The following is a 13,160-nucleotide window of genomic DNA, read 5'->3' as shown; positions in this document are numbered from 1 at the left end:
GTGACCATGAAACCATTGTTGATTGTTGTAAAAACTCATCTGGTTCACTAATGTCCTTTAAGGAAGGAAACCTGCTGTCTTTACCTGGTCTGGCCTTCATGTGACTCCAGACCTACAGCAATGTGGTTGGCTCTTAACTGCCATCTGAAATGGTCTAGCAGGTTACTCAGTTCAAGGGCAATTAGGGATGGGCTGGCCTAGCCAGCGACTCCCACATCCCACATCCCACAACCGAATAAACAAAAACTCTGTGCGTCTCTCCCTGTGATGATCACTCTTTGACCTTTCTATCTGTTGCTCACTCGCTGTGTCTCTGTTACTCTTCTCCCTTTCTGTACTCTGTCTCCCTGGGTGGTGCAGCTAATTGTGGTGGACCCTTTAATTTCAAAGAACAATGATATGAAAGCTCATTAGTATTACTGGGCAGAGCCTCTTGCCATTTATGTTTCATAAGGTAGTTAAATACAATTTTTATTTTTCTATATATTAGAAACTAGCTTGATTTTTCACATGCATGTCCATGGCGTTTGCCTATAATTTCCCACAGATTTCTGACAGCTGGGCAGTCCAAACGCATGCCTCTCAGCCCAGCACCAGCTAAACAAAATGCCTTTGTGGTGCATTTCTGCACCACAGTCTTCCATTTGAGGAGGCCATCTGTACATTGTAGCTATTTTTAATATACACAATTCCTAAGATTTTGGCATGGCAACAAACCTTGGTCATAGTAAAACTGCAGGAATCCATGTAAGGGTAGAATTTTCCATCACATCATGAAGCTTTACAGCATTAATAATCAGGTTCTGTGAATTATTTGAGAACAATGAAAAGAGATACAAAGAGACAGAGCAGATGTAAAGAAACATTAGAATGGAAACAAGAAAGGAAAAAGAAAATATGAATGGAGAAATAAAGAGGTAAAGGAAACTGTGATTCCCATACTTTCAGGAATAATTGGTGTGCATGGCAGATTATTTAAATACATGTCTGTACACTTTTAGTGATTTTTCTGTTACAGCAATGTAGATGGTTAACCAAATTCCTGTATTTTCTGCAAAGCTGGATAAGCTTTCTTTAAATAAAAGCAAATTACTGCGGATGCTGGAAATCTGAAATAAATTTTTTTTTTTCATGTTTGTACTTGCTGCTGTTCAATTTTCAGGCCTTTAACACCCTATCTGTACTAATGCTTTGTCTTTCAACACACCATTAACATATTGTTTGCCTTTGCTCCATGACCATCTAGTCAGCTATTCTGTGGCCTTGTCCAATCTACACCTTCTCCTTTGTTGTCTCTTGCCCCACCCCCGCTTTACTTGCTTATAACCTTTGACATTTCTAATATTTGCCAGTTCCAAAGAAAGGTCACTGACCCGAACCGTTAACTCTGCTTCTCTCTCCACAGATGCTGCCAGACCTGCTGAGTATTTCCAGCATTTCTTGTTTTTATTTAAGCTTTCTTTAAATACTGACAAAATGTAAATGTTTTACTCTATCTATATTTATGCTGCTAGAATTTGTAATGAATGTTACATTTCATGAGATCCCGGCAGACATCCAACATATGCAAGCTGGATTTAATAAAATTCAAAATACTTAGCATTTTTGTAATATTGAATATTAATTCACTATCTTGAAAGTATAATAGTCATCGCTCGAAAATAAGGAGATCAATGAACTGGTGTTGACTTCCATGTCTGATCTGTACTCCTGTTGTGTGATACACTGGACTGACAATGGGATTGCTGACATTTTACCCCATAGTGTTCAGTAACAGTTTCTTATGTTAAGTAAATCATCATATCACACTGAAAATTGCATGTGTAGCAAGTTAAGTCCTTGTGAAACAAATGAGAAAAGGAGGATTTTCTCTGTGCACTTTGGACACTTGTAAATGTGTTTATAGTTTCACTTTCTGTAGTGCATTGAGAAGACCTTCCCCTCGATTTCTTTCCACCTTTGCACCTTTTTAACAGTCGCACTCAGGTCAAGAGGGCAGAAAATGGAGAAGGGAACCCATTTAGTCAGATTCTTGCCCATTTTATAGTTTGCCAGCTTTTTTGCTGGAAATATGGCCGGGTCAGGTGAGTGCACCTCAAGCATGGATGGGCATATTAAGATGAAGTGATAATGATAGAGTGATATGCCCCACATTCAAAATCTGTCCAGGCTTTAGCCCTTCGTTCACTACACTACTTCTGCAGCTACTGATCTGCTCAACCACACCCTCACTTCCACCTTTGATGCCCTAGTCCCCATTAAAACCATTACTCTTTCTCACCCTGGCAATTTGCCTGGTATGGCCCTCATCTCCACTCCCTTAAGTCCAAGGGTCACAGACTTGAACATATATGGTGGATAACTTGTTTAACCATTCATCGCCAGATCTGGCTGGACCACATAAGCAGTGGTTCTCGAACCTTTTTGGTTGAAAGACCCCTTTTCAAATGGATTCCAGCTAAATTATAATACTATATGAAAGGGGTACATTTAAAGAGTGTTTTAATAATGCTTTCAAGAAAACAGGTATTTACTTACAGATATCAATGAGATGTGGCTGTGCCTGCTTTTCACTGCAGATTCTGTCTATCCTCGACAGGAGCACAGAGAGCAGGAGCATGGGGTGAGCTGAGCACAGGAAAAGCACGAGGGTAGCAAGGGAGAGCAGTAGCACGAGAAAGAGCAGGAGCACAGAGGCAACAAGAGCATGGGGAGAGCAGAGCATGTAGAAAGCACTGGGGGAGTGCTCGAGAGCAGGAGCATGGAGGGAGCAGGAGCACAAACAGAGCACAGCATGTCTCTGGCCGCCATTTATTTTCTCACTCTCGACCACAGCTCGGTCATATTTTTTGCAGATCCCGTGGAAAGTTTCTAGGGACTCCTTGGAGTTCATAGACCCCACTTTGAGAACTGCACGATTGGGTCCTGCTGCTGTTTGCCAAAACTGCTCATTATTCCAGGATCATCCTGGAAAGCAGGGATAATCCCTGGGTTTTATTTTCTGCTGCAAACTGTCTTCTTAAACCCCTCTCCCCTGTCTCCTCCATCCTCACCTGCAGCAGGCAGTGCAAGGAGCTCACGGACTTCTTTGCATTAAGATTGAAATCAGCTGTCTCTGCCACTTCCTTAGGCTACTGGGCCAAACATCCTGTAAGGTTCCCCTCTGTCCCAACCCTGAACTCACATCATTTGCTGGTTTCTCTCCTATCTCCCCTTATGCCCTCTTAGAGTTCATCTTGTCCATGAGATCCACCTCCTGCTTCCTTGACCCTATTCCCACTAAACTACTGACCACCAAACCTCCCTTCCTGGCTCCAAACTTAACTGATATTGTTAACAGTTCTCTCCCCTCAGGTACTGTTCCCCTCTCTTTTAAATCTGCTATCATCACCCCTCTCCTCAAAAAAAACAACCCTTGACCCCTCTATTCTAGCAAACATTCACCCCCATCTCCAAACTCCTTTTTCTCTCCAAAGTCCTTTAACATGTAAATGCCTCCCAAATCCGTGCCCACCTTTCCTGGAACTCAATGTTTGAATACCTCCAATCAAGTTTCTACCCCCAAACAGTACCGAAAGAGCTCTGATGAAAGTCACAAATGACATCCTGTGTGACTGTGACAAAGGTAAACTTGCCCTCCTTGTCCTTCCTGATCTTTCTGCAGCCTTTGACACAGTTGACCGCACCATCACCTTCCAACGCCTGTCTACGAGCATCAGTTGTGTGGAACTCCGATCACTTGGTTCCATTCTTACCTATCTAATCGTAGTCAGAGTATCACCTGCAAAGGCTTCTCCTCCTGCTCCCACGCCATTACATGTGGTGTACCCTTAGCTCCCTTCTATTTTGCATTAATGTGCGGCCCCTCAGCAACATCATCTGAAAACACAGCGTGGTTTCTGCCTGCACATTGATGCTACCCAGCTTTATCTCACCATCACCACCTCTCTCGACTCCTCCATTGTTGCTAAATTATTTGACTGCTTCTCCAACATCCAGTACTGTTTAGAGCAGAAATATTCTCCAATTCATTATTGGGAAGACTGGAGCCATTGTCTTTGACGCCGGCTCCAAACTCTGCTCTCTAGCTATTGAGTCCATCCCTCAAACGTCTGAGGATAAACCAGATGGTGTTATATTTGACCCTGAGATGTGCTTACGACCACACATCCCTGCCATCACTAAGACCGCCCATTTGCACCTCTGTAACATTGCCCAACACTGCCTCTGCCTTGGCTCATCTGCTGCTGAAACCCTCATCAATGCCTTTGTTACTTCTGGTCTTGACTATTACAACACACTCTTGGCCAGCCTCCCACATTCTACTGTGTGTAAACTTAAGGTCATCCAAAACTCTGCTGTCTGTGTCCTAACTGGCACCAAGTCCTGTTCACCTATCATCCCTATGCTCACTGACCTGCACTGGCTCCTGAATAAGCAATGCCTCGATTTTAAAATTCTCATTCTTGTTTTTAAATCCTTCCAAGGCCTTGCCCCCTCCCTAACTCTGTAATCTCCTCCAGCCTCTCAACCCTCTGAGATATCTGCACTTCTCTAAACATGGCCTCTTCAGCATCCCTAATTTTAATTGCTCCACCATTGGCAACCATGCCTTCAGCTGCCTAGGCCCTGAACTCTGGTATTCCTTCCCTAAAACTCTCTTCCTCTCTATCTCCCTTCCTTTAAGACGCTCCTTAAAACCGACCTCTTTGACCAACCTTTGGTCTGCTGCTCTAATATCTCCTTATGCAGCTTGGTGTCAAATTTTGCTTTATAACACTCCTGTGAAGCACCTTGGGACACTTTATTACATTAAAGATGCAATATCCAGTTGTTATTGTTCTTTCTGTCATTTACCACCTTAGCAATGGTGGTGGTTTAAAGACAAGTGTACAACTGGTAGCCAGCATTGCTGGAAAGATACAACACATCTAAAAGTTTAACTGTTTATATCAGCACACAATGCAGGCGGGTATGATGCACTGATTTGGAGCAAAGGATTCACAATTGAAAACAAAACTTAAAAAAACAATATAATAAAAACAAGAAATGCTGGAGATACTCAGCAGGTCTGGCAGCATCTGTGGAAAGAGAAGCAGAGTTAACGTTTCAGGTCAGTGACCCTTCTTCAGAACTGAACAATGTTGGTCTTTGAACTCTCTGTCACATTAAGCTCCAGCAGGCCCAAGCCATTTTGCTTTTTGGTCAACCCTAATTATCCAGCCTAAAATAAGCAACAATTTACCATTTGTTACGACTGACTGTTCCAATCAAAGCCCCCAATCAAAATATACAATTCTGATTGTGGTGGGAGAAATGCACTGTTAATTCAATCCCATCATTCCACAGATCACCAAACATATCATTTAAAACTTTCCAAAGTAAAGAAAGACCCATCCAAATTGTACCATCTATTAACCCCCGAATGAGGCTAACTAAACCAGGTGTCTTCAAATCAACAAATTAACTGTTTAATTAGAAAAAACTGAATTCTTAAACACTATGAAGATATAAACAACATTTAAAATTGAAAAAATTAAAGTCCTTGCAAATTTACAGTCCAATGTTGCTTGAAGTCCTCATAGCCATCCAATGGAGAAAAAAGGTTCTTCTACAGTAGAACAGTCCGTAATCTAACTCTAGCAGTAAGTGATGCTTCCTTCTTCAGCGATGGATTTCAACAATTAACAACTTGCGAATACTTTCAATAGAATCAATCTGACTTTAGCGTTTTTGAGGAATAAAGATTGTCACAGTCTAACTTCCCTTCCTTCAGTTCAAATTATCAGAGATCTCCGTTTTGGCTTGACTTTTTATTTAGAATTTTGAGAGATAATAATTAAACAGACTAAAAATCTCTTCCTTCAGTTTAAATGGCTGAGAGCTCTTTTTTTCAGGCGCTAACACCACAGCAGTTTGTCTGTGTTCTCCTTTAGAACAAACTGTCTCCAACTAAAATGCAAGTTCAAAATTGAATTGTAACAAATATATCACTTGATGCTCACTCCAAGTGGCTGTATCCATGGTAATGAGAATGCACCCTTTAAATCGCAGTCTCCAAATGGTTGTATCCAACGGCAACTGAAAATGCATTTTCTCTAACTCCTGAGGCTTGCTGGTTCTTAAAGCAGTCCTGATCCTTTGCCAGCCTTAAAGGCAAACCGCATATTCCCCGGAGAAAAAAAACTACAAGACCAAGCTCTCTCTCATATTAGGCTCCAGCAGGACCAGGCCATTTTGCTTTTTGGCCAATCCTAAAATAAGCAACAATTTACCATCATAGCATCCAGTTGTTTTCATCAACAATTTGATGGTTTTAAGCTCCACTACGCTACTCGGAAGTCCATCCCATGATTTGATCATTCTTCCCATGTCAAATTCCTGATATTAGCCCTAAATTTGACTTTGACTGAATTTGCTAGTTTAAACAACTTCTTGAACTGTCAAAGCTGAAAAGCCCCAGGTTTTTCCTCATAGCTTGGTCTGATGGTTCTTCTTTAAACTACCTTCATGACCAGCACCAGACATATATTCAAGCATGCCAATATTAATCAGAATTCTATTGGCTTTGTTGATTCCCATTGTGCAATAATTAGATGCAAGCAGTGGTTACAGTAACATAGTGGTTATGTTACTGGACTTATAATTCAGAGACTTGGACTGATGATCTGAAGACATGAGTTCAAATCCCACTGTGGCAGCTTGGGAATTTAAATTCAGTTTATTCAATTTAAAAAATCTGGAATGAAAAGCTAGTAATGGTGACCATAGAACTACCAGATTGCCATAAAAAACCCATCTGGTTTACTAATGTCCTTTCGGGAAATAATCTGCTATCCTTACCCTGCTTATCCTTCACCTATATATGACTTCAGACCTATAGCAGTGGGGTTGACTCTTAACTGCCCTCTGAAATGGCCTAGCCAGAAGTGTGCAGAGTAGGATGTCAGTTAGTGGGTAGTGCTGATTTGATGCCAGTGCTCCCATTTTTGACCTTGTCACAGAGCATCACGATCCCCAAGCTCATTTTGAGGGCTTATCCAATTTCTCCAGCCAGCTTCTACTTCTACTTAATATGATAGACTTGCCATTGGATCATAGAGAAAAAATTGTTTACACAAGAGGGCAGTTTAACATGGTGTAACAAGCATCATCTGCACAAAGCTACAATAAAGACATTTGTTTCCCAGCTGACATGTCTGGGACGTGCCTAAGTGTGTCAGACTCAGTGCCTTGTTTGCATCACAAGAGTAGCAACCTGACTGTTTGAAGACAAATAAGTGGCCGTTCTGGAAAAATAACTAAAAAAGTTAGCTTTTGAGGACGTGTCCACACAGGCATCAAAGCACATGTTTTAGGATAACAAGCTATATTAGGATATGACTTCAGAGACCACAAACCAGACACTTAATAAGGCAGTTAATTGCATCCATGTGACTGCAAATGAGGCTTATATTTGAAGAGAATGCCTTTGAGTCACCTTGTTTGCACCCAGTTGATATTTCGTAGCTGTTACCTGCACACAGTGGGAGATAAATTAGATTTTTTGATAATATATAGTTTATTCCCATTCCTTTGTGGAACATGGCGTATTCCAATTTTACAGAATATCGTTTACATAGAGATTAGTTAATGAGAAACACATTCAAACACTCAAAGATGCAGAGGAAGTCCAGCCGTCCAAGATTAAATGCCAAACACATTATGTTTACATTCTGCTTTCGAATTTTATTATGTTTAAGTGAAGAAAACCAATAAATTAAAAAAACACAGCTTTTAATCATTATACTATTATTTTTAAAGTTGAAAATATAGATTCAACTATATCACATCATGAAAAAATTACAATTTTTATCCAAATAGGAATAATGTATTGTTATTGCAATCTGGGTGATTTGGCATATTCTCAGTGAACAGGATCACACACAAAATTGGGAGTTGTAGGAGGCAAATCCATCCTGAATTTAAGTCTGTGACTGAATCTCTGCTGTGTGCACAGATCTGTCAAGCCATGAACTATGAAAGTACACAAGCAATAAAGTTTATTAAATTCATGGACAAAGGAAACCAAACAAGGAATATCAGTGACCTAGTGAAGGGCTTGAGGAAAAATGTGACCGACCAGAGCAGTTTACTTCAATCCATTGCAATGTTAAAGAGGGTGGCAATAGTGCAATGAATGAGAACAATCCTCTTTTCCCTCGGTGATCTTGGTCATCCAATATCTCAATGACACCCAGAGCAATATCTGGCAACAATTTAAATGGAAGTCACCTCCCAGTTATCTAGTTTTGATCACTGAAAAATCAGGAGAAACACGAACCAGGCATGCAGACCAACCCATCCGATTGCCCAGACTTGCCCTCCTCTCAAGTTAAGGTCTTCACCAGTAGTGTTAATTCTTAAAAGATTGGTCGCAATTTATTACAGTAACTCTTCTATGTTGTTAATCATGCAATGAATTAACATGGGGGAAGCTTTTGTGTGTTGCAAAATCAACGCTCATTTCGCGTTCTGCTATCCATATGCACAGGTGAAAACCTCCCCATGATTGGTTTCAGTCTGGTCTGTACTGGGTCAGAACTATATCACCTGACTGGAACTTTCAGATAGAGATGATTGTGGGGTAACAAAATCTCAACTGTAAGCAATCAAATGAGTCACCTTATGGAAATTGGTGGTGCGTAGATTTAATGACACAGAGAAAATGGGGTGAATTTTAGACTCTTCCCCCATGAGGGCTTGGAGGTGGGGAGAGCATAAAGTTGGGTGGGATGGTGGTGGGGGATTTCCAGCAACGCGGTTCTAAATCCTGTGGAAGGCCTGCCGCTGTACACTTAACTGCCTGATTGGTACTAAATTCGGCGGGCCTTCTGGAAAAAAGACGATGTGGAGATCTTGGTGTAAATTTGTCAATTTCCCCAATGTCCAGACCTCCGCCACTGGCGTAAAATTCCCCGAATGAATAAGATGTAAAGTGTTGCCGGAAGTTTAATCCTTCCACTTATTCTTTCATATTTTATTTGAACTTCTCCAAAGAAGAAAACACAAATTTGTGTTTATTAGTTGCTGAAAGGATCTAAAGTTACCCTTCAGCAACTGAAATAGAAACAAGATTACCAGACTTATAAAATTATTGTAAATGTAATGATATTATTGCCTAGGAAAAGACAGGGCCTTTGCTGCACTTTGCGACATGAACTACAAAATATTGTATGCCAAGTTTCATTTTTTATTTTCTGTGCTAAATGTTAATGCTACTGATTTGCAAGCACCTCCTTGTTTTTAGTTATTGTTACAAAATACAAGCTAAAAATGCCAGGGGAGTGGTGATGTCATGGTAATGTCACTGGATTAGTAATCCAGAGGCCCAGGCTAATAGGGACATGGCTTTGAATCCCATCACGGCAGATGGTGAAATTTGAATTCAGTTAGTAAATCTGGAATTAAAAAAGCTAGTCTAACAGTGGCCGTGAAACCATTGTTGATTGTTGTAAAAACCCATGTTTTTACTAATGTCCTTTAGGGAAGGAAATCTGTTGCCCTTACCTGGTCTGGCCTACATGTGACTCCAGACACACAGCAATGTGGTTCACTCTTAAATGCCCTCTAAAATGCCACTCAGTTGTATCAAACCACTATGAAGTCTAAAAAAATTAATCTGTTGGTGTACCTGTACCCTAAGGACTGCAGCAGTTCAAGAAGGCAGCTCACGACCACCTTTTCAGACTCATTGCAAAGTAATTCCCTTGCCTACACACTCTGTATTGTCTGAAATGGAGTACAGAGGCATTCTTTAAATGGAGATATTTGAAGCGAAACTTATTTTAATAAATTCAAGCCAGATGGGTGTTTTATGATAAAAGCAAAATACTGCAGATGCTGGAAATCTGAAATAAAAACAGAAAGTGCTGGAAATACTCAGCAGGTCAGGCAGGATCTGTGGAGAGAGAAGCAGAGTTAACATTTTAGGTCAGTGACCTTTCATCAGGTGTTTTATGAGCAAGTTATTGCCACTTCTTCTACATTAATGCAGTTCACAAAGGAGCACAAATTGAAGTTTACTCATAGAACTGAGTGCAGATCATTTCCCTTCTCATTAATAGAGAGAAGTCTAAAGTGTGGCTATATTTCAGACAGAGATGGAGTGTATTATTGGTAAAAATGAGATTTGTTCAGAAAAGCTGCCATAGTTCAAGAACAGGACGGGCAGTCGTTAAAATGGCAGTGTGGGGATGGGGTCTCACCGTGTTTCTGCCATTTTAATCAGACTGAAGTCAGGCATGGGAGGACTGCCTGACCTCGCAAGTTGGATGTCCTACTTAACTTTGCTGGAGGCACGACCCCATGATGTCATCGGTGCCATAGTGCAACTTAGCTGTAGAAATCAGGAGGCTTGCACACTGCTTTGGCTGCCAGTGGTAGGAAGCAGCTGAGTGGCCAGGAGACACCAAGTTAAGTATTTTTTTAATTTAACTTTCTGTGAGGAGCCCTTGTGGGAAGCAGGAATGCTTTTCCATAGCCCACAAGGAATCTGCGGGCCTCATCAGCCCTATACTATCTTGTCAATATGCTGTTAGTATCAAAAGAGCAAAGCAGACTCTGGGTCAAATTAACAGGAGTTTATTTACTGGGGTCTTCTTACTGGGGTATCTACATGAACACTCTGAGCAGTACGAGGTACAGACTTGTGACATCACATCCTGTGATGATGCTTAATGTCTATATACATAATCTACCCAGCAACAGCTTATGTACATTAGACTACAAGCCCCAGCTTTCCCTTGACTTCCCAATGTCGACATCTGGATTGAGTTTTCCTATTGGGGTTGCATAGTGACAAACTAAATAAAATGGCACATTCCACAGTAATTAAATGTTCCACCATCTCTTCAGTTCCTCTTCAGTGCATGTGGTGTTTTAGTGACAGATTCTGTCATCTACTGGTCAAAGGGGTCATTTCTTTTGTAACAGCATGAGAAGACAGATTGGCATCATGCAGTTCTTTGCTCCCCATGTGCAATGCCATGGAAGATCAATAGATGCCATCATCCCTATTTACATACAAAGTTTTCATCATAATCTTGATCAGCTGACTGTAATTTCATATTTGTAAAACAGTGATAAATCAGAAACGAGCAGACATGGAATGTACTAATCAATGTGTAGAGAGCAGGAATGAAACCTATCAATCATCAATTTGAAACAACTGCCAGTGAAAAACTGGCAGTCAGCAAACAGCTTCCAATAGCCATGAAGAAGAAAGGAAGCCCTTGAGATCATTTCAAATATTTTTGGCTATAAATTTCAGCCGCCACCTTGCTGTGTACATTAAGCTGAAGACATCACTGAAAGTAAGGTTTGTAACACGGTAAAGACAGTAACAAATAATAGGTTTACTGGAAAATGATTAAACTTACCCATGGAGTCGGGTTTTGTGCATTTGAACTACCACCAGGAATGTTTTCCATTGGAAGCCTGTGACTTCTGAGAAGCTTGATTCTTCAAGTTTCCCAGAGCTGTAACTCTCCTCTGAAGAGAGTTAACATGGTAATGTGGTATAGCTGTCAGCATGCATTTAACTACATTTAAAAAAAAACTCTTAGCAAGATTGGTCATTCAGAGAGCATTTCGGGGCTGATGCCTAGCACTTCATGCCTTCCTGTGTATCAATGCAAAATTACTATGGTCAAAATTAATGTATCGCTGACAACAGTTTTTCCACACCTTAGTACCATTCATATTAAGGGGTTCTAGGTCATTACTAGGTCAAGTGATTTGGGATGGAAAAATTGCCAAAGTTGCGAAATTAATGGTAAATCACAAGCAGTTGCAAAGGATACTTTTCTTGTAGTGCCAGTCATTTCCCTTTGCCCACATTTTAATTTTAATCATCTGTTCATTTTAAACTGCCAACATTCTGCCTCTCTCGGCATGTTTAAGAGTAAAGAAATGTTTCCGCTGGTTACTCTAACAGCTGCTCATCCAACTGACCAGTGGTACACTCACCCGCACAAATTAAAATGAGAGTTTCAGTTAAGCTAAAGTAGGTGGAGTCTGTGGCAAATTTACAAGCAGCTGTTACAGTAACTAGTTAGAAACTTCCTTCAATGCTAGCCAGGCTGAGAAGCAAAACATCTGTACTTTAAACATGTTGCTGATTAGACTTAAAGGGTAGAGGAACTGGTGATATTTGTACTGGTGAAGGAGATTTCTTGGGGGGATATTTCACTGTGTTGCACGAATCATTACAGATTCATCCATGATCACGCTGTTATTGTTGATAAAATTCATCTCGGTTGGAGCACAAGGTGTGATGTATTATCTTGATACTTAAGTGATTTTAGAAAACGTTGAAGTTTTTTAACACATTAAATAATTCCCAAAGCAAAGTTATATGGCAGCAAAACGGTCTCTTTTACCTAATTTTTCCCATTGAATTGGCGCGTCATAAACTGACTCCTCTTCACTGATACTGACTGGCCTGGTGTAGATTTCCAGCATTTTATATTTTTATTTCAGATTTACAGCAGTTGCATTTTTTTTGTCTTGTACCATGTGTGAAGCTGGAAGCACTAAGTGAATAAATGAGCCTCCTTGTGAAGCAGTCATTATCTTGTGTGTACTGTACAATTAAGAGTAACAATTGTCAGTTGCCAGCGTTCACCAGAGCTGGCGGACAGCCATAAAGGCGGGGCTAAAGTGTGGCGAGTCGAAGAGACTTAGCAGTTGGCAGGAAAAAAGACAGAGGCGCAAGGGAAGAGCCAACTGTGTAACAGCCCCGGCAATCAAATTTTTCTGCAGCACCTATGGAAGAGCCTGTCACTCTAGAATTGGCCTTTATAGCCACTCCAGGCGATGCTCCACACACCACTGACCACCTCCAGGCGCTTACCCATTGTCTCTCAAGATAAGGAGGCCAAAGAAGACTGTACAATATGATGGAATACTCTCCAATTACCTGGATGAGTGCAGTTCTAACAACACTCAAGAAGCTCGGCACCATCCAGGACAACGCAGCCTGCTTGATTGGCAGCCCATCCACCACCTTCAACATTTACTCCCTTCATTACCGACACACAGTAGCAGCAGTGTGTACCATCTACAAGATGCACTACAGCAACTCACCAAGGCTCCTTTGACAGCACCATCCAAACCCG

The 13,160-nt window shown here is 41.0% G+C and overlaps 1 protein-coding gene across 2 annotated transcripts in view; it reads left to right on the top strand.

The window, feature by feature from the left end:
- Window positions 1-13,160, top strand: part of afap1l2 (actin filament associated protein 1-like 2) — a 248,996-nt gene that overhangs the window by 164,886 nt on the left and 70,950 nt on the right. The gene's annotated exons all lie outside the window — the stretch shown is intronic.

Source organism: Heterodontus francisci, chromosome 20 (genome assembly GCF_036365525.1).
Source record: "Heterodontus francisci isolate sHetFra1 chromosome 20, sHetFra1.hap1, whole genome shotgun sequence".
In the NCBI taxonomy this organism is placed as follows: Eukaryota; Metazoa; Chordata; class Chondrichthyes; order Heterodontiformes; family Heterodontidae; genus Heterodontus; species Heterodontus francisci.
This window is presented reverse-complemented; position numbering and strand designations above follow the sequence as displayed.